General features: G+C 59.8%; 1 long non-coding RNA gene across 2 annotated transcripts in view; it reads right to left on the bottom strand.

The window, feature by feature from the left end:
• LOC129402198 (uncharacterized) overlaps positions 1 to 27040 on the bottom strand; it is an 85187-nt gene that overhangs the window by 47983 nt on the left and 10164 nt on the right. For both annotated transcript variants that reach the window (XR_008628582.1, XR_008628581.1), the window contains exon 3: positions 15018 to 15118. This is a non-coding gene — a long non-coding RNA (uncharacterized LOC129402198). The remainder of the gene's footprint in view (positions 1 to 15017; positions 15119 to 27040) is intronic.

Raw genomic sequence — 27040 nt, 5'->3', positions numbered from 1 at the left:
GGGTTCCCGCGAGAGCTTCCCGCGCATGTCCATCCGTCACAAAGCATGGGCACACAGAGATGGAGCCACACGCACTCCCCAGGCGGCCTGGAGCCTGCAAACAAGTCAGACTGCGGCTCCGTGCAGATCCGCATATGCAGGCTGGTGCATGGATGGCCGTGGGGGTACGCATGTGTGTGCATACGGGTGGGCACGTGGGAAGATGCACAGATGGGAAGGCCAATACGTGGACGGACGCAGGCGGACGGATGGCTAGAGATGGGTGCAGATGCTTGCAGATGGGTGAATCTGCATCTCTGGGCGGAGGCAGATACACTGCCCGGGCTCCTGGGCTTACGAGACCTGCGTGCACAGAGTGACACCCCAAAGTGCTGCTGCTGGAAGCAGTTAGGGACTGAGAAGAAAAGGAGATGGACGCTGAAGGACGCCCCTGTGGGAAAGTCCAGCACCCTGGATGTCACAGCCCATGGCTGCCTCTGTCTGGGGGCAGAGGAGGTGTGGGGCGAGCAGGATTGGAGGCTTGGCCTGGAACCCCACCCAGAAGATGAGGGGAGGGGGGCAGCCAGCCAGCCAGGGTCGGGTTGGGCGCCCGGGGACCGGCTCTGGGATACAGGGTGCTGCGCTCTGAGTCACCCTCTGGAACTAGAACAGCCACCTTGAGTTCTAGAAGCAATGCCCAGCTCCTTGCCAAGGAGCTGCCTCTGCCAAGAACACTGCTGAGGCTGCAACTGGAAACAGAAAAAGCCCTGGAGACGTCATGTTCCTCCTCTGCCACCTCGCCGGGCGGCCCCGCATCTTGAACTTGCTTATCTCCAGGAAAGTTCCAGAACACAAATCTTTTTTTTTTTTTTTTCCTTTTTGGATCACACCCGGAAATGCACAGGGGTCACTCCTGGCTCTGCATCAGGAATTACTCCTGGCGGTGCTCGGGGGATCATATGGGATTCTGGAATTTGAACCCGGGTCGGCCGTGTGCAAGGCAAATGCCCTACCCGCTGTGCTATTGCTCCAGCCCCCAGAACACAAATCTTGATACCGCTGCCTTCTCTGTATGATTCTCGGCCAGCCAGGCCAGTGCTGCTCAGGCAGGGCAGGACCCCACCCCCATCCCCCGGGCCAGGGACACTTCAGCAGTGCTGGGGGCGGCCAGGGTCATACCCAACAGTGCTCAACATGCTTGGGATGGAATCTGGTACACGCAAGGCAAGTACCATCCCCTAGGCCCACCCCAGAGTCTTGTGGAAACAACCAGCTGCTCCCATTTGGGGTTGGGGGAGGCCCTCAGGGTGACCAGCAATGGCCATGGGGCTTTCTAGATAATATCTGCGAGAAAGCAAGACCAATGTGGAGTTCAGGGCGTTATCAGCTTGCTCAAAGCCCCAGGTGATGGAGACCATCCGGATCAAAGGGCCCCTGCTTTGTCCTTGCATGGTCTGAGGGATCTGTGGGCTCCTGAGAACAGTTTCATCTATCACTTTACTTGGCCCCTGCAAAGCATTGGGTAAAGAACCCAGGCTCAGAGCTTACGGTAAAGGCTCTTCCCCAAGCTCCCTGAAGGGCCAACCAAAGGGACCGATCCATCCCAAGTCACCGCCCGACCCTTCACTAGGTCTTCCAAAGCCACAGCAGGAAGGTGGCCAGTCTGAGTCCCAGCCCGGAGAGCTCCCCCCCACCCCAAACTCACATTCCCTCAGTCTCGACAAAGGCCATCAGCCAGTCCCAGCCAAGCACGTAGGTGAGTGGCACGCGCGGATCCTGGCCAGATGACCTCAGCTTGGAGCAGGAGTCACGCCAAGGCTGCAGGCACAGCCAGGGGCCTGCTCGCCCCACGCTGAAGGGCAAGTGAGACCAGCTCGGAGGAATGTAGTGTGGGCAGCAGGGAAGGGACCGGCCACGCCACTCCCGCACTGTGACGCCCAGGGTGTCTGCTGGGCACAGAGTGGCAGGACCACCCTGGGCCAAGCCCCATGGGTCACCTCCCTGCCTCCTCTCCTGGGGCACCGTCACAGTCAGGAGACGGAGAGGCCAGGATGGCGGGTGTGAGGGCTGGAGAGACAGTGGCGGGAGGGCTTTGCATGTGGCTGGCCAGGCTCAATCTCCAGCCCTGCCAAGAGTGACCCGAGTGACCCGAGTGCAAAGCCAAAAACAAAACCAAAGTGTGTGTGAGGTGGGGGGTAGAGAACTCCCCCAGGGGTTCTCCTGCTTCTCGGGGTGGCAATTTAAAGCCGGGCTCCGATGGCTGAGTGCCAGCTCCAAACCCATCAACAGCCCCTCCTGTCACCCTCAGCTGACTCCCGTGTCCAGCTGCGGAGCGACTCCTGGGATGAGTCGGCACAGGGTTTCCTTCCCAGCTGAGTGTCTCAAAACCTGTGACTTCAACACTTCCATGTCTGAAAACTCTCAATCCCAACGCCTGTGTTTCTCCTGCTTTCTCCCCACTAACACCCACCCATCTCCACATTGTATCACTGATCATTCGGATCTACTTTCCACTTTCTTCCATCCATCCACCCACCCACCCACCCATCCATCCACCCATCCATCCATCCACCCATCCATCCATCCATCCATCCATCCATCCATCCATCCATCCATCCATCCACTCATCCATCCATCTATCCACCCATCCACCCACCCACCCATCCATCCATCCATCCACCCATCCATCCATCCACCCATCCATCCACCCATCCATGCCCATCTATCATTACGCCATTTTCCATATGCTGCCTCCAGATGTTTTTCTTCCATGTTTAAGTCCCATAGTCTCATCCTGAATCTCGAAAGCCGTTTTCTTCTCTCTTGCCTCAGTACAATCTATGGGTTTAACTCAAACAAGCTGGAGGCCAATTAAGCTGCTTTGCGTAACCACCACACTGGCAGTGATGGAAGGCACGGGGTTTTGCATCCTGCAAAGCCTGAAAGGTTCCGGCATTCCACATGCCACCCCTGCCTCTGCACACACAGACACCTGCCCAAGTGCCCCCACCTCCACTGCCACTGCGCCCCAGTTTCCCAGAGAGAGAGAGAGGGAGAGAGAGTGCTGGAGAGAAAGAGGGAGTGGGAGAGATGAGTGGGAGTGGGAGAGAGAGAGGGAGAGCGCTAGAGAGGAAGAGAGAGAGCAGGAGAGGGTGGCAGAGAGAGGGAGAGAGAGGGAGAGAGTGCAGGGGAGAGAGGGAGAGAGGGGGGAGAGAGGGAGAGAGAGAAGGAGAGTGGCAGAGAGAGGGATACAGAGGGAGAGAGAGGAAGAGAGAGGGAGAGAGAGAGGGGGAGAGAGAAGGGGAGAGGGAGGGAGAGAGAGAGGGAGAGAGGGGGGGAGAGAGAGAGAGAGAGAGAGAGAGAGAGGGAGAGGGAGCGCTGGGGAAAGGCTCTTTGCGTTTCTGTCTGGGGCAGGCAGAAGGCTGCAACCACAGGGCATGGAGGCTGTCATTATCCTTGCCCGCAAAGGAAAATAAAAATGTCCAAAGATAGTGGCCACCTGGCAGGCAGGCAGGGGCCAGGCAGGCGGCGGTGACTCACCCCTTGCAGAGCAGCTCTGCGCTTATTCACGGCTGTGCCAGGCGAGGCCGGGGCGAGGGCGGCTCTATTTCTGAGCTCAAACAGCCCCTGCCTCCATCCCCCCAAGTGACACAGGTGGTTTCTTGAAATCACTCTCTTGCATCCCTGCTTCGTGCCCCTATTCCATGGTGCACAGCAGGAAGGCGGCCAGTCTGAGTCCCAGCCCGGAGAGCTCCCCCCCAGTGTGAGCCCCTCAGACCCGAGGGTACAATGAAGCTCCAAGCCCCATTCCCCTTCCCGGTCGTCTCCAGCCCGTCACTGTGCTCAGCGAGAACCTACAGGCCAAAAACCAAAATGAAAATTCCTCCTATTATTTTTTGTGGAGGGGGGTGCTGGGGAGACAGTCAGTGGTGCTTAGGGGCTACTCCCTGCTCGGTCACTCGGGGAGACCATGTGGTGCTGTGGGGCCGAGCCCACGGGTTCCCCACACAAGGCTCAGACCCACCCTCAGAGCCACGGGGCCCCACAGGCCCGGTCCTGCTCTTCTGCCCCCATCATCCTTCCGGCTCAGCAGCTCCCTTCCAGACACAGATGGTGAGGGGGGGCGCCCCTCACTCACCCCAGCCTTCACGAACCCGCTGACCCCCGACACCACTCAGCTGCCATGCTGGGGAGCTCTTGAGACGAGATTCCCAGGGGCTCAGCCCAACACATCTGAAGGAAGAAGCCTTGGGGACAGCGATCAGCCACCGCTCCCTGCACAGAAACAGGGTCCCAGGGCAAGACAGAAAAGGTCTGTGAAGGGACAGAAAAGGACAAGGGGGTCACTGCCACGGCCCCTCAGGAAGCCGCCTGCTCTGCTCCTAGGGCCAAGTTCCCCAGCGCTGAGGGAAGGCGGGGGCAGCGGGGCAGCGGGGCGGGAAGCCCGGCCGAGAGCAGAGGCGGCCCCTGGGCATGTCCCTGGGTGCTGAGTCCACTCCAGCTCGTGCCACAATGCTATGAGGTGCCCACACGGCCCCATGTCCCGGGGTCTCCTGGCCTGGGACTCGGCAATGACCAACAACTCAGATCAGGGCCGGGGGTCTCTCGCAGTCGCGGGGGCTCTGCGGAGGCAGGGGAGCACTGTGGTGGTGGGAGCCCCAGCTGGCCAGAGAAGCGCCGGAAGGAGGCGGTCAGGCAGATGGGACAGAGCCCCGACACACACAATGTGACGGACGAGGCAGGGGACACCCCAGCCCAGCAGTCCTTCAACGGCCCCCTCGCCCCGGGCAGGGAGTTCTTGGCAAAAGGGGAGAAGGGGACTAGCTCAGAAAGAACGGGGGGCGGCTGGGTCTTCTTGGGGGCCACTGCCGGCTGTGCTCAGGACTTGCTCCTGGCCCCGTGCGCAGGGATCAGTCACGGGGACACTCTGGGGTGCCGGGTGTGGAATTCAGGCTGGCCGACCCGCGGGCAGGCCTATGTCTCCGGCCCAGGTGGGCTTTTCTGTGTGAGCGTCCCATTCCACTGCAAGGGAAGCAAGGCCCAGCTGCCCTCTCCTCCCTCCCATCCCCCACCTCGGGCCCCTGTTAAAGGGACTCTCTCTGGGGTCATTCCTCCCCGGGTCCACTCCCAGTCTCACCAGGGACAGGGCCAGCCAAGATGAGGTGAAGGCGGCAAGGAATGCCCTGAGCCACACGGTCTGTATCTAACCCAGGCCCTGGAGTTCGGGAGGACTCCCCGTGCCAGGCAAACACTCCCTGCCCTGGGGACAGGAGCCATCAGCTTCGCCCGCCGCCCCCCGAGACTCCGCTGCTGTGCGCCTTATCTGTTGGCAATGCCTCCGTCTTTCCCAGGGGGACACAAGGGAACACACTTTCTAGGAGCTGGTGGAAAAGTGGCCCACCTGGGGGGCGCTCAGAGAGACCGCACGCGGGAGAGACTCGGTGGTGCTGAATTGAGGGCAGGGAGGTCCAACTGAAAGGGGACCAAGAAAGGTTCTTCGTAACCAGGGCACAGCCGAACACGCCGTGACTCCGGTGGCCCAGATCTGTGCCAGTCCCCTGGGCCCCAGGCGGCCGAGTGAGAGCAGCCTGGGGAGATCACAGGCACTCCCGGGGCAGGGGTGGGGGCGTGGAACCTGCTCGAAGAAAAGGAAAAGGAATCTAAAGGTCAGAGGAAGAAATCAAGCTTTGGGCCTTTCCAGCTCCGAAGGTGTATCTGGGAGTGTGTGTGGAGCCACGGCTCTAACCCGAGCCCCTCCCCTTCACGGGGGGGGGGGGGGCGCTGGAATCTCAGGATGCTGCCCCCCCATGAGCCCAGTCAGGCCCCCTCCCACACGCCTGATATGTGTATGTTGGGGGATCCTGAGCGTACAATAGTGCCCCATCTGTTCCCAAAGGCCTGGGGTGAGTGAGGGACCCCTACGCGGGAATCCTCACCCCCACCAGAGGAGACAATGGCTGACAGGCCTGTGGGACAGGATGGGGGAGGGGGAAGCTGTCTGCCTGTGTGTGGCTGGCCGATCTGCTCCTGAGCACTGTCAGGAATGGTCCCTGAGCACAAAGCAAGGAGGAAGCCCTGAGCACTGCCTGGTGTAGCCCCCAAATCAAAACACATACCTTCCCAGCTCCTGGATTTGTGTGTGTGTGTGTGTGTGTGTGTGTGTGTGTGTGTGAGAGAGAGAGAGAGGGGGGGGGGGAGGGAGACAGGGGGAGAGAGAGAGGGAGAAAGAGAGGGACAGGGAAGGAGGGAGAGAGAGAGGGAGAGGGAAGAAGAGAGAGGGAGAGAGAGAGGGAGAGAGAGGGAGAGAGGGAGAGGGGGAGAGAGAGAGGGAGAAAGAGAGGGACAGGGAAGGAGGGAGAGAGAGAGGGAGAGGGAAGAAGAGAGAGGGAGAGAGAGAGGGAGAGAGAGGGAGAGAGGGAGAGGGAAGGAGAGAAAGGGAGAGAGAGGGAGAGGGAAGGAGAGAGAGAGGGAGAGAGAAAGGGGGAGAGAGAGAAGGAGAGAGAGGGGGAGAGAGGGAAGGAGGGAGAGAGGGGGAGGGAGGGAGGAGAGGGAATTCACGTGTGTGACCGTATGTGTGGAGGGTGGGGAAAACCCAGCTCAGAGCTGCCAAGCAAATGCTTCTCATAAAACAGCGCGGGAGCAGAGCGCAGATGGCGGCTGCGTGATGAGGAGACCCCCTGGCGCCCATGAATATTTGATCGCCTCGTTTCCGGGAGTGCAGGGCCCACAGCCCAGGCTCGCGAGGATGGTGGATGCAGGAAGGGAATGACTCCTGCCCTGAAGTGTCTCCCTCCCACGTTTCTGGAGGTGGCTCAGAAGGAACCCAGGATGGGAAGGAGGGGGCTGCTCGCCACCAGCTCCCCTCCAAGTGGCCAGTGGGGTGTCCTGGCTCGGGTCTGAGGCATTCCCTAGGCCTTGTGGGCATCGAGGGAAGAGATGGGAAAGTGAGTCCGGGGTGGGCCTGCCAGCAAGAGTCTGCAATAGCTGCAAGCCCTTTTTCTTAGGGAGAAACAGCGTCCCCGGTATTTTGGGGTAGGGGGCAGGGGTGGGGTCCTCAGTTGTTTTGACAGAGCTGAGCCTGAACCTAGGCGGGTAGAGCAGGAAATAAAGTTCACTGAACATTTGCTACTCTGTGTTCTAGTGGCTGCTACTTTGTATCAGTGTGACCCTATGCCCAGGGCTGCAATTCCCCTGGAGGGGTTTATCTCTGGGCTCTAAGTGTCCGCTGGCAACATTGAGACAACACACTGGAAGGCAGAGTTAGGGCCCTGGCTGCTTCATTGTCTCCAAGCCCCCAAACAGAGGCTGCGGTGGGCGCGGAAACACAGAGCTCCGCACACAGAAAGAGGCGACGCCAGAACCGGAACGCAGACGCAGGAGCACGGGGGCAGAGCTGATTCTACTCGCTCATCTGACTCTGTAAGGCCGATTCACACACGCTTCGAAAGAATCTGAGCATTTTCAAGGGTAACAGTGAAAATACAAGCGCCTTTGGGGTAGCTGTGGAGTTTGTCTCCAGGGACAACTGATGACTCTGAAGGTATTTTTAGTTGTCAAAACTTAGGGGCAGCTGCTGCCTTCTGGGTAGAGACCAAGGAAGCTGATCAATAGCCTACAGTATGCAGGGCTGAGAATGATCCTGGCCCACGTGCCAAAGGCACAGATTAAGAAATCTGGGGGAGGGGTGGAGAGTGAGGAGAGGGGGGGGAGAGAGGGAAAGAGAGGGAGAGAGGGAGAGGGAGGAGAAATGGAGAGAGAAAGGGAGGGAGAGAGGGAGGAAGGAGAGAGGGAGGGAAGAGAAAGAGAGGGAGAGAAAGGAAGGGAGGAGAGGGAGAGAGAGGGAGAGAGAAGAGAGAGAGGTGGGTTTTTATGTGGGGGGTGTTGGGCCACACCCGGCTGACTCTGGGCTTACTCCTGGCTCTGCCCAGGGATCACTCCTGGTGGGGCCCGGGGGGCCATGGGTGCTGAGTGCTGGACCTGAAGCCAGGTCAGCCGTGTGCAAGGCAGGCGCTCTACCTGCTCTGCTCCTTCCCCAGACTCGGTGCGACTCTCGGAGGAAGGAGTCTTGAATTGCTTCGTTATTGTTACTGGGCCACCCCTGGCGATGCTCAGGGCTTACTCCTTGTTCTGTGCTCAGGGATCACTCCTGGCTATACTGGTGCCAGGGTTCAAACCTGGGTCAGCCAAATGCAAGGCAAGTGCTTTAACGCTGTCCTATCTATTGGGCTCTGGAGGGCACTTCTTTTTTTTGGACAAGAACCTCTATTGCAGTAACACACACGGTATCTTCACTGCCATAAAAATCCTCTGTGCTGGGCTGGGAAGAGGTCAGGGGCTAGGGTGCATGTGTGTCTAACCCAGTTCAATCCCTGGGTCCACACAGCCTCCTGGACATCACCGGGTTTCGTCCTGGAAGCCCCCCGGGGGTGTCAGTGAATGTGGTCTTGAGGCCCCCCCCCCTCGCACTGCAGGACCCCAGCAGCACCTTACCCTCAGGCGCCACCACTGAACCATCCCTCTGGTTGGTGAACTGACACGACAGGGAGTGGCCCCTGGGCCCCCTTGAGAAGCACTTGGAAGCCCCTCACCGCCCCCCACAAATCACAAAACAAAACGAAAAGTGAGTTTCCTGCTTTGCATGCAGCGGTGGCCCAAGTCCAACTCCCTGGCACTGCGTATGCACAGAACCCGGGGAGCCCGAGCACTGCTGGGTGTGGCCTCCAAACCCAACCCAAACCCAGTCCCCTGGCCTCTGCCTACCAGGCTGCCGCACCCCGCACAGCCCGACCGTCTCACTGCCCTCCACGCGGCCCTCCCCAGAATGCCCTGCACACGCCTGGCCTCGCGTCTCCTGCAGCCCTGCACGTGCTCAGGACTACGCGCGCCAGGGTTGGCAGCCGCCGCACAGCCCGAGAACCCTCCTCCTCGCATGGACGGGGCTGATGTTCCAGGGCCGGTCCTTCGCTTGAGAGCAAACACCGGGGCTGCCCCCAGGCCTGGGCAGCGGTGGGGTGCCTGTGAGCTCGCACTGTCCTGGCACCTGGGGCCTCAAGCTGCTGTGCCCCTGGAACGGCGCTGCTCGGGTTGGGGGCGTGCCGGGGGCTGAGCTCGGGGCCTGATGCGCGCAGGCCCTGCCGGTGATTTCTCGCACGGCCGGTCTCCGGTGCTGCGTCTGAGAAGGCCTCCCCCACGGGCGTGTGGGCTGCCTGTTGTAGTATCTTTTAGAGGCTTTCGAGCTTTGCATTTTCACGTGTAGGCGTGTGATCCATTTTGAGTTCATTTTTGGCGAAGGGGGTGCGGCCTGGGTCTTTTTTTTTTTTTAACATGTGGCTGCACATGCGGTTCTCAGCGCACACATTTCAGAATGCTACTCAGCCACTAAGAATATCACTAAGCACCCACTCTGCTCTGCCCAGTCGGGTTGCTAAGAGATGGCACCAGCACCTTCCCTTACCGTATTTCACTGATAACTGCCGCCACTGCACCATCCTCACACTGTTTTTTAAATAACACCGGTGCAGTGGAAGGAGGGCTGGGCCAGGCCCAGCCGTATCAGGTGCTACTCGTGACTCTGTGCTCAGGGGACACTCCTGGCGCTGCTCAGGTGCTACTGTGTGGTGCTGAGAATCAAACTAGGATCACCTGCTTGCAAGGCAAGTGCCTAGACTCCAGCACAAACTATGTCTAACCCCAGCACAATTTAAAAAAAAAGCCTTTGCATAATGTCACACCCCACTTTAGTGGAAAAAGGTGGGTATAGGAAGATGTAAAATTACATCCGGTATAGAAAGATGTAAGAATTACGCAGCGAGATGTGGTGACCCTCCAGGGGGCCAGGAGTGGCGGACAGACCCGGGAGCCCAGGAGATGGTGTGGTCATCACGGACACCCCGTAGTGAGCAGAAGCGGGAGGGGTCCCAGACCGGTGGAGAAAGGAGAGGCAGGACTGAAGAGCCGAGGGGTGTGGTTGAGTCCATCTACCCAGACCATCACCCACACGGCCACGCAAATATGCTCACCCATGGAAGGCCCGAATGGGTGCCCCTCCGCTGATTATTTTGTCATAATGGGGTGAGGGAGATAATTCAATGGGTTGAGCAAATACTTCCATCGATCCATCATCCACCCATCATCCATCCATCCACCCGCCATTCATCCACCCATCTACCCATCAATCTATCCACTCATCCGCACATCCGTCCATACATCAACCCACCCATTCACCCATCCATCCATTCACCGACCCACCCACCCATCTATCCACCCACCCAAGCATCCATATATATATATATCCATTCACCCACCCGCCATGTACCCATCCATCAATTCACTCATTCACCCACTGATCCACTCATCTACCCATCCATGGGTCAATCCAGCCGGCCAGCCATTTAATCTCTCTTCCATCCACTCATCCATCCATCCATCCATCTATCCATATCATCTATCCACCCACCTATCTGTATCACTCATCTCTCTCCATCCACCCACACATCCACCTAATCATCTTTCCACCCAGCCAGCCAGCCACACAGACCTGGCCCGACTGACCCAACTTAGGGGCCAGGGAAGAGCGGAGGTTCCCTCAGGCCCATGGACGCTCCTGCACACGAGATGAAGTCTCCCTCGCAAACAAAGGGGCCGTGCAGAAGCAGGGGCAGGGCTGCTGACAGGCGAGTCTCGGCAGCCTGGGTGCGGCTAATTACAGAGCGGCCCTGTAAGGAGAGGCGGCTGGCAGGGAGAAGGGGCAGCCAGCTCCCGGGCCTCCAGAGGGCTCCGGCAAGGCCACCAACTCAGCGTCTAGCTGGCTCCAGACCACACACGGGGGCCTGGTCACGTGACGGGAGGACGGGAGAGGGGACTCGGGCCCGGACAGGTGCGAGGCTGGGGCTTTACCCTGCCCTCTCTCGGGCTGCAGAAACACGTGCCGGCAGGACGCAGAGGGAGAACAAAGGCTGGCAGAGGCCCTGCAGAGGAATCCAAGTTCCCCCAGAGCCTCAGCGTGACAGATTCCGTCCTTGAGAAGCTGGGGTCTGGGTGAGCCCAGAGCCTGTTCCCTGGCCAGGGGCAGAGAAGGGAGCGGTGGGTCTGTTCTCGCGTGAGGGGCAGCGGGGTGCGGCGGAGAAGCACAAGGTGGGAAAGAGTCTGCTCCAGGGGCCATCCAGGGGTCCCCCCCACATGTGCACACACCCTGATCCATGCAGGGCAGAGCCCTGGGTGCTGCGAGGGTACCAACATACGGGGAGGCGAGCGGGCGGGCCCTTCCTGCTTGCCTTTCTCCCTTTGATCTGTTCCTGCCTTTGTCGAAGCACAGCCACCCTCCAGGGAAACACAGCTCCCCCGGCCCCCCAGAGCCAGGATGCATCTGAGGTCGCCTCTGAGAATCCTCAGAAAACCTCTCGCGCATGCGTCTTCCTCCTTGGGAGCTGCAGATGGCTCTATAGGAGAGTCACACAGCCCTCCCTGGGTTCCCGTCGCCGGGGACATCGTGTGGAGGTGGGCCAGGGGGCGGGGACGCTTCTCCCAGCAGGTTGTGGGTGCAGCCCCCCAGTGGAGCTGAGAGTCTCCAGCCTGGTCGAACTCTTTGGTGATTGTTGGCTTGCATTTTGGGGCCCCCTCTGGCGATGCCTAGGGGTTACCCCTGGCTCTGCACTCAGGCATCATTCCTGGCAGATTCGGGGGACCAAATGGGGTGGTGGGGATAGAAACTGGCAGCATGCAAAGCCTGTGCTCCAGCCCTTGGAGTGCCCCCACTCCCCAGCACGCGCGCGCGCGCGCGCACACACACACACACACACACACACTATTCCACAGGCCATTCCCCTGCACCACGAATGGGAAGAGAGCTGGGCCCGGGAGCTGCGCGCACCACCGTGCTCTCTGCAAAAGCGGAAGCCGTTCTTTGTCGGGGTGCTGAAGGCTGGGAGGCGGTCACCCAAGGCACAAGGTGGCCATCCAGCCAGCAGATTCTCCCCACAGGGGAGACAGAGGGTGATTTGGAGGGTCTAGGTGAAGGCTGGTGTGGAGAGAGGCAGGAAGGTTCCCGCATGCTTTGTTCTCAGGCTCGGATCCCATCCTGTGGGGCCCCGCGGCCGCTCAGCCTCTCTGTGCAGGCAGGCAGGAGCAGCTGGCATTGCCATGGCGACGGGGCAGCGTCAACTTCCTCTCACCCTTGAATTTTCTCCCTCCCACAAGCTGCACGCAAGCCAAATGCCCTCTACCCGCTGAATTCTCTCTCCAGCCCCCTCACCAGCCAATTCTTTTTTTCTTTCTTTTTCTTTTTGTTTTGGGCCACACCCAGCTCTGTTCTCAGGGGTCATTCCTGGTGGGGCTCAGGGGACCGTGTGTGGTGCCGAGCCCCTTCCCACTCTATTACTCTTCCCGCCCACACGGGCCAACTCCGGATCACATCTCCCTCCTACCCCTTTCCTGCTCCGCTCCCTCTTCTCGCCCCTCCCTTACGCTCCATGTATACCACTCTTTTTCCCCAAAGAACCCGGCTAACACAACAGGTTTCCACCCGCCACTTGTTGGGTGCATAGGGAAAAGTGCAGTGAGTTCTGTGGCAGAAAGAGTCAGGCAGAAGATGGTGTTTGATGAAGAAATACTGGGGCCGGGGCCATGTCCAGCTGGGTTCAGGCCCCCCTCCTATCAAGACCAGTGAGGTGCCGGAGGTCCCCAACACCTCAGGGTCCAAGCCTCAGGCCTGAGGGCTGAGAATCACCCCTTGAGCCCCACCTGGCGGCCTCCTCTCCCAAATTAAAACACAAAATATTGAAAGGAGGAATGTGCGAGACGGCCCGCGGGGCTGAGCACGGCTGCCTGTTGGGATGTGGGCCAGAGAGAGGGGCTGGGGGCAGCTCTGAAAAGACCCATGCGGAGGGTTGGGGTCAGCCTGGGTCCGGGGGGCTGTGGGGGCGACCGAGAGCAAGACGAGCTAGAACCAGCTGGAATGGGCCAGAGAGGGGGGGCCCAGCAACTAAGCAGCTAGGCGGGGGTCCGGGCTGGGGGCTGCAAAGACGAGAAGTGAGCAATTAATGCTCAGTCCGTAATGGGACATCTTGGGCCTGACCTTGCTGGGTCCCCTGGGGGAGGGGCAGAATGGCCCTGAGAGGGGCGGGGAATGGGAACTCAAATGAGCCCCCCTGGACGGAGGCGACGAGCGGAGCCAGGACTGAGCCCTGGGAGCGGGAGGCCAGAAGCCCAATCCCCGGGGCGGGGGGCACCACCGACTCCAGGGTAAGGGGACGGGGTGGCCTTGCCAGGCAGTGGGCGCAAGTCAGGGTGGATCAACTGGGTGAGCTGCCTGGAGGTGGCTGCCTGTTTTCAGAGCCCCCTTGACCCCATCTAGGGGTGGTCTCCAGGGCTGGTGGGCTTCCAGGGGGCTGAGGACCTTTTTTTTTAATTAAGTATTTGAAGCATGCTCACTAGCACAGTAAATGCAAGGGTCCTTCACCCCATTTTGCAGATGAAGACACCAAGGTTCTGAGACCTATCGGCTTCAGGGTGAGGGAGAGGTGGGGCAGGAAGGCTCTAGGCTGCTCCAGGACCTTAGGCAGAGATTCGGAGCTGGGGGCAGAGGGGATTGGAGGTGTGTGGAGGGGCGTGTTGAGGACGGGGCGATCATTGAGAATTTGGAACAAAGGCTCTGCAGTGATTCTAACACTGGGCTGGGGACTGGGTCCCTCCCTCAGGTCACTGGCGGAGGCTCCCGAGTGACGATGACCGACGAAGAACGAGCACCACCAGGTAGACGGCGCTTGATGCTCTGAACGCTGAGTACATCACGTGCCAGCTTTGGGGGCTGGGGCCACGTGACTCAGCGTGGCTGGGCTCGGTGAGTGAACACCGGGGACAGCCCTAAGCCTGGCCCGGGTCAGACTGTCCCGACTTCAGGACGAGCCTGGGCGGGAAGAGGCACAGGGCGGCCCGGCACGTCCCTGGGCTGTCCCAGCCCTTTCTGGCTTGGCAGCTGGTTACTCCCCAGGGTGACTCCCTGGGTTTTGCTTTGGTTTTAGACTGGAGCGCCATGTCCCTTCTGCCCTGCAGCTCCCAGAATGCTTCCCTGAGGCGGAGGAAGAGGAGGAGGAGGAGGCCTGGGGCCTGCCAGATCCATGCTGCACCCCGGGAGAGGAACTGCAGAAATGCTCTTATGCTCTACAGGTGGACTCTCCTGTCCAGGAGTGTCCAGTGCTGTGTGGGAACCCAGCCCTCGGGCCAGACACGCCTCTAGCCCCTCCCCACAGGCACCTGCCTGGGCGAGGGGGAGGTGGGGGAGAGGCCCACAAAAGCCGAAACTCCAGGGTCAGGAGGCTACTCAGTGGGCCTCTGCCCCTCCTGTGGGTGCTGGCCAGGGCCAGCTCTCTTGAGGGGGAGAGGGGAGCAGGGCTCTTGATTCTCCGGCACCCTGCGTGCTTTTTAGGGTGTCATGCCACCCCTTCGTGCCAGGTCCCACCAGCGCTCTCCCCGCCGCCCACTGGCTTCCAGAAGGACACGCCTCTGCACCTCAGCAGCCCTGAGACCCACTGGAACTGCCAAAGCACCCGCCCCGCCGCTCCCTTCCCTGTGTCTGCCCTCATGCCCCGCCCGCTGGTCTGTCCTCCCCACTGGCCTGGAGTTGCGAAGGCGTCAGACCGACACATCCCTGGGCCCCCAGTAGCATCCACAAACGCTGGGCAAGTGGAAAGGACGCCGGGGTGCAAAGTGCTGCTTGATCTGGGGTAGCCCCCTGAGCACCCCAGGGGTTTGCTTGCTCTAAACACAATGGTCCTATCCAGGCTTACACTTCTCTCGAATTTGCTTCCCTTCGGCGGCTCATCTTACACCTTAATTTGGAATTTTCAACCATTTTACAACTTTGGACCAACTCCGCTGGGCCTCCTGTCAGTGATGCAAAACCACCAGCCTAAGTAGTCAGGAAAAGTTTTCACATACCAGGTCTGGTGCTACAGGCCCACCCTCGAGCCAGGCAACCTGCGCCTGCACCCCCACCCAACCTGCGCCTGCACCCCTACCCTGCCTGAGAGCGCGAGACTCACCGCTGTCGAGTCCGAGCCGGCTCCTGGCTTCGCGGCCAGCAGGGCTGACTGTGCCCTTGGCGCTGGATCCCACCGCCTTGGGGTGCCCAGAGGCTGCGTGTCTGCAAGGAAAGAAATGAGATTTCTCTTCCTCAGTTCACGGTGCTTCGTAGAGGTGCACAGGGCTTCTCCACGGGGCATCGCTTGGTTACACAGGCAAGAATCTGATGCCCAGAGCCCAGCCCAGCACCCAGCCGCAAGGGGCCCCAACGTCCCTGGGCTGCCAGACGGGCCCAGCCTCCAGCCCCCTCTGTCCAGAAATGACCAGACCTGCGCTTGGCTTCCCGCTCTTTCCCACTTGGACGCCCACCCAGACACCCAGGGGCAGGCCCCAGGCTGACAACCGTCCCCTCAGCCTGGATTCTACAAGAGACACCCTCTCCCCAGAACATGAAGCTAAGGAAGAAAAAATGGTTTCGGGGGACACACATCAGGGCTTGGACAGGGAATAAAAGGGGCTTCGGGGCCCAGCACCCGTGGGTGATGGGGCGTTGGGGAAGAGGGTACAGAGGAGCACGGGGCCCCAGGCCACAACCAGGGCCCTCCGGAATGGTGGTGGTGACACAGGGGCCAAGGCAGACACCGTCTGTGCCTCTTGGCCTGTTCATTTTCAAGCTCGTCATTCCACGGGCTCAGCAGCCCCCGCCAGTACGTACCCCAACTCCCAGCAAGACCAGCAGCTCCGGCTGGCCGCTAACTAGGCCTGAGGATGGGCGTCAGGCGGGTGCGCCCCATTTCCTATAGAGGCTGTTCACCGGCCCCGCCCTCAAGGGACAGTCATAACAGGCCCAGAGCCCAGCCCCAGGCACCTGTCACTTGCACATTGCAGGAGGGGCCCCTCCATGGTGGCCACTGTCTCCGTGTCACAGATGAGAAGCAACATGAGCTAAGGGAGGACGATTGCCTTGCACATGGCCGACCTGGGTCCCCCTGAGCACCACCAGGAGTGACACGACTCAGGGGACTCTGCTCCCGGCAAAGCAGGAAGCTGGGCTAGACACGTGACCACGTGGGACAGAGTCTGTCGTCCCACCCGGCTGCTCCCCAGCCCAGGCCTGCTGGGAAAGCAGGCAGAGGAGAGACCAGGGAAGGCGAGCAGGCTCAGAGCGGGACAGTGCCATGCTCTGGGCCTCGGACACGCAGTGCAGACCCCACAGCCCCCGCCCTCCTGCCAGTGGCCCCAAGCTGCCCGGAGGCACGGGCGGCATCGCTGAGCAGCAGCCTCATCTGTCCTGGATCCTGGCCGTGACAGTTTCCAAGGAACTGGGGCAGACGCGTGCGGGGAAGGCAGGCTTCGTGACCCGGTCTGTGCGGATGTCACCTGTCATCTCTGTGCCCAAATGCTGGCCTCTGGGGGCTGAGCGAGTGCAGCGGGGAGGGCTTCTGCCTTGCACACGGCCAACCTGGGTTCAATTCCCGAAACCCCACAGCGTCCCTGAACCCTGCCAGGTGTAAGTCTTGAGCACTGCTGGGCGGAACCCAAACACCAAAACCCCACCAAAACCCCCCAAACCAAAACGCAGGCCCTCTGAAAGCTGAAGCTCTGGAAGCACAGCCGTGGAAAGGGCAGGCCTTGGGGTCGCCGGGTCTCTGCCTTTCTCGTCTGCTGCTGCCAAGTCTCAGCTTCCTCATCTTTGAAATGGGAGTAGACTTGATTTGCAACTTAGCGGATGTCATAATCCGGAAAAATAATAACACTAGTAATAACTGGGATTATTATTACTGCTGTTCCTCTGAAACCATCAGGGCCATTTTGTGGTAAACAACGGTCAGGGGCTGCGTGGAGAGAGCCCCAGGGAAGGCGCCTGCCGTGCACGCACCCACTGTTTCCATCCCAGCCCCCCACCATATGGTCTCTGAGCACGGCCATGGGTGACCCCCTGCCAGGGCTGCAAGGAGCCCCTATGCACGGCCAGATGTGGCCCACGCCCACCCCCTGAAGTGTCAGGGGTCTCTGGTGGACACCCCCGCCGTCCCCCCAGTACTGTTCCCACAAGGACCGGCAGGGCACTGCCCCCGGCCCTCTGCAGCCCCGTGGAGGGAGGCTTGCGCCGGGAAGGAGGCAGAGGATTTCAATTACCCGAGATGACAAAGGAGGGCCGGGGAGGGACCATATGGTCAGGGCCTGCCGCTGCCCGCGCCCACGACAGCTCTGGGGTGGGATATTAACATAATATCCCTCCCAAAGCCATTACGGCCCGAGGCGGCTCCCGCTCCGAGGACTAAACAAGCTAATCGAATCAGCACACGGTGGCTGGCCCAGGCTGGGCCTGGGAGGCGCTGGGGAGAGGCCGAGCCCAGCCCTGCTGGATGCTTGGCTAATGGGCTCCCGGGGGGCTGCCCAATGCGGTGGGCTTCCGGGCAGAACTGCTGGGGAGGGCGGCTGAACCCACAGGTGGCCACGGCCAGGGTCCCTGGAGGGACTGAGGGTGCATCATCCACCAGCAGGCAAGGCGGGGTGAGGGGAGAGGGGTGGGGGCAGGTTTCAACAGGAAGGGCAGAGCTATGATTCGGTCTCGCCAGCTCACGGTGGGGGTTGGGCGGAGCGTGAGTCTAGATGGGGTTTTCAGGGTGTGGGGTGCAGGCAGCAGCCACACACACCCTCCCACGGTTTCCTAATGTCATGAGCTACCTGGGTTCCAGTTTCATTGTCATCATTTGCTGTGTGTCCCTGAGCAAAATACTGGCCATCTCTGAGCTCAGTGTCCTCATCATGAAATGGGTCTTGGGAGGGACCTCGAGTGTTTTTTTTTTTAATTGTCCCCATCTGTCCAAGCACTTATGTCTGTCTATGAGTGATCTCTGGGGCAGGCGTGGGGTCTCAGGCTGGGACCCCCCCATGGGCCCAGCACCTTGGGGCTCAAGTCACCCTTCGTCCCAACCTCCCACTCGCCCCAATTTTTGGCTGCACAGCCAGCAGGTTCCAGAACACACTCGAGGTGGATTGTTTTTCCAGGCGGTGGGAGGGAAGGCCTTTGCCCTCACACGCCGGGGACCTCAGAGGAAGCCGTGAGAAAAGGGACACGCACGGGCCAGAAGCAGATAGTCCCAGGGGCTTCTCCCGCCCAGCCTGTAAACAGGAAGTGGCAGGTGCCGCCCAGGAACGCCCGGACTCTGCGGGGCTCATCCTGATAACGCTGGGGTGGGAAGGATCATCAGAGACCCAGGCGGCCGCTGGGGAGGGCGGGCAGGTGGGCGGGTGGGCTCTCCCTCCCGACTCGGGACCCTGTCCAGGGGGAGGGCTCCTGACGCCTCTCAGTGTCCTGAAGGTGCCCACGGCTGGGTTTCCAGAGTGCCAGCTCCAGTGGGGACCCAGAGCGGTGGGGCGGGGGCTCTGGGGCTGCCTGAAGGTAGATGCAAATGGCAACAGACAAATGTCCTTTATCACACAGGGAACAGAAGATTCCTCGAGGGGCCAATTATGAACGGGGGACCCCCTGCTCCCCTGCTCCCCCAGCCCCAGAGAGACAGCCCTCTCTTTCTCCCTCTCCTCTGGGTGGAACACAGGGTCTCTCTGTTCCCGACGCCCACCAGGAGGTGCCCCGTGGAGAGGCGGCGGGCTGGGCGGGAGGCTGGCGCCCACGGGCGGAGGACAGGCCCAGCAGAGCCGAGTCTGGCCCCGTCAAACCCCGCGGGGTCAACTGGATTGTTTAACGGCGCAACGTGTGGACAGACGGTGTGGAGATGGGTGGCTGGCTTTCTCGGGGGTCATAGGCGTGCAAGGGGGAAAGTACACAGACCCCTTCGGTGGCCGGTGGCCCCCCAAACCAGGAAGACGCACGCCCAATAATTCTGTCACAGCAACCTCCCAGATTTCTCTCCCGTTGGCCGTTCAGGCTGCTTTTATTATTTCTTCCTACAGATGGTCCAGAAAACACTCAACACATTTCCTTTTCCTTTCCTCCCCCCATCTTTGTTTTTTCCTCCAAAGAATTTGAGTTTTTCTAATCCCTCCCTATCTTACTGTCTTTCTCTTTCTAGTGGAGATCAAATAGTGACACTCAAGGGCCCAGAGGCTCTATTTCAAGAGAAATTAAGATTCTTTCCTATCACAGAAGTCACAGATCCAGGGCTGAAGTGGCAGTACAGCAGGGAGGGCGATTGCCTTGCACATGGCTGACCTGGGGTTCAAGCCCCAGCATCCCATATGGTCCCCAAACCCTTCCAGGACTGATCCCTGGGCACAGAGCCAGGAGTAAGCCCTGAGCACTGCCAGGTGTGACCCAAAACCAAAGGAAAAAAGGAGAGAGAGAGAGAGAGAATGGGGGAGAGAGAGAGAATGGGGGAGAGAGAGGGAGAAGGAGAGAGAGGGAGAGAGGGGGGAGACAGAGGGAGAAGAGGGAGAGGGGGGATAGATAGGGAGAAGGAGAGAGAGAGGGGGAGAGAGAGGGAGAGGGAGAGAGAGAGAGAGAGAGAGAGAGAGAGAGAGAATAGATACAGTATCTTTTCATCCCTTGATAGCATTTTCTTGGGCACCGATGGAGTGTAACTATAACTGGTACCATCTGATTCTAAGAATCAGTTGAATCGAAATGGTGAGTTGTCTGAGTTTTCTGATTCCCTCCTAGATGAAAACTACGGCCTCTGGCATGCAAATGTTCTCCCTCCGCAGACAGTGCCCTTCATTCAGCTGATGGCTTCTTTAGCTCGACAAAAGGCTTTTTTGGTTGGATGTCGGCTCGCTGGAAGATTTTTGCTCATTATCAGAGTTCTGGATAGAAGTCCAAAGGAAATGAAAACAGGATCTCGAAAAGGTAGCTGCACCCCCCTCCCTGCCTTCCCTCCCCCCCCCCCCCCGCCCCGGCCAGTTTCCTGACAGCATTACTCACAAGCACCAAGATCAGGACAGACCCAGGTGGCTGTCCATGTGGGAGTGAATAATGACGAGGTGGAACAACCAGGGAACGGCTCTCGGGAGAAAGCGTGAGGCCTCAAGTGCCACCCCCGGTCCCGTAGCCGCCGGACTCCAGCACACCAGCGCGACCACAAAGGGAAAGGAAGCAAATCTAAAGTAATCATACACAGAGACCATGTGCGTGCACGTGTGTGCGCCTGTGCGTGTGTCCGCCTCACACAATGCAATCTGGCTTAGCCAGAGAAAGGGGGGAGTCCTGGCCGCTGCTGAGCCACAGACGGACCCCGAGGGCCCGACACGCCAGGCCACAGGGAGACGTTTCTGCCTCCCCCACTCCTATGTGCAGCGGGGGAAAGCAAGGGTGGGCCCCTCTGTTTGTCCAGGGGATGGGGCGGGGTCTCGGGGAGGCCTCAGGGTACCAATGACCGACCACTCAAGCGCCACACTATGATTCTCAACAACCACCCCAAAGTCCATCCACCAGACAGTTGCTCAGAGACAAGATCTGGAACATTCTCACCTCACGAAAGAAATGCTCGTAATGTGAAACTTTGTGACCTTGGACCCTGGGCTCAACGGGACCGGGACCCGGGAGCAGAGATCCTCTGCCCGGTTCCCTCAGTGGCTGGCGACCCAGGGGTCACTCCATAAGCCGCCTCCTGCTGGCGCCAGATAATCTCGTCATGGGCCACCCTCCAGATCACAAGGCTGCTTCTCCCGGGAGGGAGCATAACATGAGGCCCCCATAGCCGTGCCACCGGACTCCGCGTCAGGCTGTTTTCACTCCGGGCACCCCAGAGGGGGGCGGGTGAGAGCCCTCCCTGCCCCAAGGGACCCAGCCCCAGCAGCCGATCTCCACAACCCGCCCACTGCCATGCTCAAGGCTGCTCCCCACATACTCGGGCGGAGCCTCACATACGAGTAAACATATTCCTGGACCATAAGACACTCCCTCCCCATTCTCCATAGTTACCACACCATATTTGGTGGGGCTCAGACAGCAGGCAACAAATCATAGAAGGAATTATATATATATATATACATATATATATATATATAGGTATACATACCAAAGGTCACCTCACCCAAACTTTAACACGTTAGTGATATCCTATAGAATGTCTTAAGGGCTCCTGCCAAAATAGAACAATCTTCACACTGTTTCCTACATAAACACTTTTTTGTAAGCATGTTCAGCAGTTCTTCATAACAGACAATACAAAATATACTCTTTTGGTTGTGTTTTGGGACAGGGATTGGGGCGTGGGATGGAAACATCCCAAATTTAGTGGTGGGAAGGTGTCATGGTGGTGGGATTGATGTTTGAATATTAAATGCAATCAAATATTGTGAATTAACTTATAAAAATTTTTAGAAGAAAGAAAGAAAGAAAGAATGAAAGAAAGAATGAAAGAATGAAGAAGAAAGAAAGAAGGAAAGAAAGAGAGAAATGCTCCTGGTGGAGGGTGGTTAGGGTGTCCCTAACGCAGCAGGAGGGGCTCATTCAGAAAGAGGCACCTCACCTAGGGGTAAATCGCGGCCCTCGTCATAACAAGGTGGCTCGAGGGAGAGCGCCCGGCACGGAGAGGCCCAGCGCACCAGCCCTGCCACCCGTGGTCTGAGCTCTGCGGGCCGCATGCTGGGGGATGTATCGCTGGAGTGCCCCCCACCCCAGCCTGTGTCTGAGCTCTGCGGGCCGCATGCTGGGGGTATCGCTCGAGTGCCCCCCAGCCCACCAGATGTGTTCCCTCCCGGGAGCACGGGTACGCACGCTTCATAGCTCCAGGGGGCCAGGGCTGCTGCTGCCCATAGGCCTCCGGCACCAGCAACATGCCTCCCGCCCCCCAACCTAATACACTGGGCACTGGGCAGAACTGGCCACAGCCCGGGGAGGCAGGGGTCCGTCTGTCCGAAAATGGAAGCAGCTGGGCCCAAGCAACCTTTAGGGCTGACCTGGAACGGGGCGCGAAGGCAGACAAGAAACCTGCAGACAGGGACAAGCCCCGGCTCAGGACCCTCCTGGCGTCACAGAGCACACGCCCTGGGCCGCACGGCTGCACTCTGCCACTTCGCAGCGGGGTGGCCTGGGGAAGCCAACCTGCTTCTGCGAGCCCTAGCTGCCATGCAGGTCACCCGCACCCAGAACCCATGACGGCCAGAGCCAGGGCACAGCAAGCAGGGCACCGGCCGTGCATGTGGTCAAGCCGGGCTCGGTGCCTGGCACCACATAAGGTCCCCCGAGCACCACCAGGAGGGAGCCCTGAGCACAGAGCCGGGGTAAGCCCTGAGCACCGCTGGACGTGCTCCCGAAACAAGAGTGAAAGTGTCCTGTGTCCTCTACCTCCACCCGGGGCGGGTCACACGTGGGGCGGCTGCCCGGCCCCAGGCGGCCAAGTCCTGCTCACGGCAACACCGCCTGGCATCTCGGGTGTGACGGGGCGATGGACAGGGCCACTGGGAGTGGCACTCACTGCAGGGGTGAGGCGAGGACAGCGGGAGGACAGCGGGAGGCGCGGCTCCCCGGCCCCTTTGGCCAGACCCAAGGGGAAACCTAAGCCGCGCGCACTCACAAAGCACTTCCCGGGCCCGGCTGCTCGGTGGCACCCAGCAACGGGCTACGCGCCCTCCCCGGCAGGGCATCGGGTGTGCCCGACAGAGCAGACGCAGTGTCCAGAGGGAGAACAAACGGACGCAGTCCCTCACTTCACCGGGGGCTGGAGCAAGAGCACCGTGGGGAGGGCACCTGCCTTGCACGCGGCTGACCTGGGTTCGATCCCCAGCACCCCACGTGGAGGGGGCCCTGAGGACAGAGGCAGGAGTAAGCCCTGAGCACTGCCGGGTGTGTGCCCCCCGCCCAAAATCTGACCTATGACCTCGCGCCACCCCCCGCCCCCAGCGCCCCCTCAGGCCCTCTGCCATGGCTCCTACCCTCCCCACTGGGCTGGAGAGATGCTCTCCATCCCCAGCTGGGCACCCCTCCTCCTTGCAGGGTCCCCTAAGCTTCAGCTTCCTCCCACATCAGCTATGGTTTTACAATACCTCCCCCAACCCACAAGCAAACGAGCACCCAGCGTTGGGGGGGGGATCACCCACAATTCCAAACATCTTTTCTCCCAGGACGGAGAGCAGCAACTGAGCTGTTACTCCAAACACAGGGACCATCGGGGGCTGCAGGACACCCCCCCCGCCACACACACACACATACACGCACACATACACACACACACATACACACACACACACACACACACACACGCACTGGGATGAGGACCAGGGCTGCTTTCACAGGTCCCACCACTCCCTACTATCTCCCCCAACCCCCCCCTGACTTTCTTCCTGGCGGGAGGAAGGAGAGAGTGCAGGATTCTCTGGGGGCGCTTCCCCGGGGAGGACCATGCCCTGGGGTGCCCTGGGCACAGTGCTCGAGCTCACTGGTTTGGGCAGGCGCAAGTGCAGGCACCTACCGGAATGATCCGGATCCAATTGCCTTTGCAAGGGAGGGAGCCCAGGCTGCCGCTCACCCCCCAGACCCCCTCCCTCCACGCGCTCTAATTGTCTTTGCAAAGCCCAAGCCCGGAGCCATTTCGCACTGGAGATCCTTTCTGAGCGCAGAGACGGCAGCTTGCTGGCCACGTGCACGGGCCTATTAATAGCCCAGCCTCCTCCTGCTGCTGCTGTGTCACCAATGGGCCACCGCACATGCGGGGAGGCACTCAGGGCGACCTCCTCTGACCCCCCACCTTGCCTGGTCCTCCCCGGCGCCCCTCCCCGAGTCCCCTTCTCAGCCGGGCTGGCCTGCAGTCGAGGGCTGCGGCCAGCGCTTCCTTATTTATTTTTGTCAGCGCTCATCACCGGAGCGGGACGGGAAGGAGCATGTTGGCGGGGCGAGCTCTTGGCAGGGTCTCCGGGGAGAATCGGGTGCAGCCGGGCAGGCGGAGCCGGGGGTCACCTTCACCTTGGCTCCGAGGTGGCCTGTTTACCAAAGTGGAATGAAGCTATCAGTCAGATGTCAGGGAAATGCTAATGGCACGTCCCCTCCTCCCCCCGCCGCTCAGCCCCTCCGAGGAGCAGAGTGGCTAGACAGAGGTCACCGCTGTGATTGAAGGAGCACCCAGCCAGCCACCCGCTCCTGGCCCGGTCCCCTCGTCACTCCCATTCCACGGGGGGAGGGTGACTGGAGATGCCGGGCTCTGCAAACAACGCAGAAGCGGGGTGTCGCCCGCTGCAGCCAGGAGAAGTGGGGCGCCTGCGCGTGGCTGTGGCTCAGGAGCATGGATGGCCACGTGGCAGGGGAGGGCAGGACAGGCTGTTGATGGGCCCAGAGCGAGTGCGGTGGCGGCTCCAGCAGCTCTGCCTGGAAGGACACCCCACTGTCTGCCCCGGGAAGCAGCCTATTCTGGGCGGCTCCTTTAAACGCCCCTCCGCTTTGCCACAGGGTTGGTCAAGGTCACAGACGGGGGTCCGTGGGTAGAATCTCTCTCCCCACAGCTTTAAGTCTCTCCTTATTTCTGCTGGGGGTCACACCCCACAGTGCTCAGACCATACTCCTGGCTCTGTGCTCAGGGATCACTCGTGCTGGGGGCTGCACCTGTGTCAGCTGGCCACTGCGTGCCGGGCGAGCACCATTATCTCTACAGTTACCCATCGCGCTTGGGCGGCAGTGGCTGGAGTCCCGTGCCCAGCCCCGCTCAGGGAACTCCACGGCCTAGCGGGTGCTTAGGGGTCAAACTCAGGGCCTCAAGCACGCTAGGCGTGTGCGCCAACCCTTGGAGCCAATCTGCCCGGCCCCCTGGAATTCTCTTATAGCTGACAGGGGTAGGGAGGCCAGTGGCATGGGGGCCTGGTTTCGACGACTGGAACGCCGTCCTGCGCCTGCAGCTGACGCTGAGTGCAGGCAAGGCCCCGGGACTCAGGGCACTGCAGCCCGCAGACGGGGCGGGCCCGGGGGGCAGAAAGGGGAGCGGCTGTGTTGGCTGACCCAGCTCTTCTCCACGGGCCCTCCTCTCTCCCCTGTGGGACCCAAGGCGTCTACAAGGAATCTCAGGGACCCTCTTCCAAGAAGGCGGAGGCAGAAGCTGCAAGAATTCCAGAAGCCAGGCCTTGGATAGCTGACAGGGCCACTTCCAGAACATTCTCCTAAAGGAAACAATCAGAGACGCCTGATTGAAAGAATAGAAAAACAGATTCCAGGGGCCAGAGCGATAGTACAGTGGGTAGAGCGTTTGCCTTGCAGGTGGCCTATCCAGGTTCAACCTCTGGCATCCCATAGGCTCCCCCAAACCCCACCAGGAGTGATCCCCGACTTCAGAGCCAGAGTAAGCCCTGAGCACCACTGGGTGTGGCCCCAAAACCTAAAAAAAAAAAAAAAGAAAGAAAAAGAAAAAGGAAGAGAGATTCGGTCTCTGTCTCTATGGGGGGGTGGGGATCCGTACCCCGTGGTGCTCAGGGGACCACATGGTACCGGAGAGTGCACCCCAAGCTCCCATATGCCCAGCAGGCACCCCAGCCCCGAGCCCTCTCCTGGCCCCTGGGCCCCCCGTTAAGGGGAGCAGCTGCTGAGTCACACCTTGAAGGGGCCGAGGGACTGTCAGAGAGGAACCTGTGATGTCACCTGCAATCTAGTGTCACAGGCCGAGAAGCTCTTCAAGGCTCTAGTCCCTTGGGTGTCCCACTCTGTGTCTGGGTGATGGCCCCATGGAAATCACCCTGGGGACGCTCTGTCTGGGGCGGGCGCGCGGCTGCACCTGTCACTGTTACGCTCTCCTCGGCCAAGCAGCCCCGTCCACCGGCCCAAGCCGTCAGCTGCAGAATGACAGCAAGGCTGGCGGGCTGCAGGAGTGGAAGTGCGATTTCCATATTAGAACAAGCAGAGCCTCCGCCCCTCCCCAGCCCCTCCCCCCTGTCCGGGAGAGACGGTGCAGCCCCGCATCCTCCCCTGGGGGGAGGCCGAGTTTCCCAGCTTGGATGTCAGGTGACCCTGTTCAAAAGTGCAGGACCCCTCGATACTGCTTGTCAGCAACAAGACAAAGGGCAGCGCCAGGCCCCCCCAAGGCTGTCCACCCCACGCCGGCATGATTCCTGACCGACTGTGCAGTCACTAAGATCAAGGCTGTGAGGACAAAGATGGCAACCCCAGATTCTCAGAGGTGGGCTGCTGGGTCCCTGGGTAGTTGTTGCTTTTTTTTTTAATTGGATTTTAAAAAAATTTAATCACAGTGAGATACACAGTTACAAAGTTGTCCATGATGGGGTTTCAGTCATACATTCCAACACCTGAACCCCCCCCCTGCCTTCCTCTATGGCAGACTCTCTCTCCCTTTCCCTCCCTCTCCTTCTCCCTCCCTCCCTCCCTCCCTCCCTCCTTCTCTCTCTCTCTCTCTCTCTCTCTCTCTCTCTCTCTCTCTCTCTCTCTCTCCCTCCCCCTCTCTGGCCCATGGTTTGCAACAGAGAGACTGAAAGGTTATCAGATATTATATCCTTTTATCTACTTTCAACAGTTTCTGTCCACAATGATCCTTTCCAGCTATTATGGTCATACTGGTCCCTTTTTCATCCGGACTGCCCTTCAACCCCCAGACATTCTTGTGGCGAGCTTCCAGCCACTGACCAGTCCTCCTGGCCCAATTTTCCCTGGCCTTGGACATTAGTCTCATACTATGTATCTTTTTTTTTTTTTAATTGGTCTCACTCCTAAGCCAGAGGCTTCGCTGATGCCTAATCGCAGGTTTCCTATCATCCCTCTGCCCCTCAGCTGGTGGACTTGCTTGATTCTCTTGCATAAGAGGACAATTTCCTAACGGGGGAATAAGAAGGTGGGGGCCGGCCACATCGCTGCCCCCCAACCCTGTTTTCTCTAAACGCCTTAGAGAAAGGTGTTCTGCCTTAGCTCCTGGAAAATGGTCAAGACACGGCTTTGCTGCGGGAGATGAGGGGGCATTAATCTTTCAGGAGACGGAGGACTATGTTTTTCCTGCCTCTGTCTTCCATGGGGGTCTCATGAGGAGAAACTCTGGGCCACTGGTAAGGGACCTTCTCTGCAGATACCGGCTCCAAGGTGCCAAGCCAAGGAGAAAATTCTTCCTCTGTGTCTGAACCCGATGAGGCTTACCCAGGACCCTAGCCTTAAAGT

The sequence above is a fragment of the Sorex araneus genome, chromosome 2 (assembly GCF_027595985.1).
Source record: "Sorex araneus isolate mSorAra2 chromosome 2, mSorAra2.pri, whole genome shotgun sequence".
Taxonomy (NCBI): Eukaryota; Metazoa; Chordata; class Mammalia; order Eulipotyphla; family Soricidae; genus Sorex; species Sorex araneus.
The sequence above is the reverse complement of the archived record's forward strand: the minus strand, read 5'-3'. Positions and strand labels throughout refer to the sequence as shown.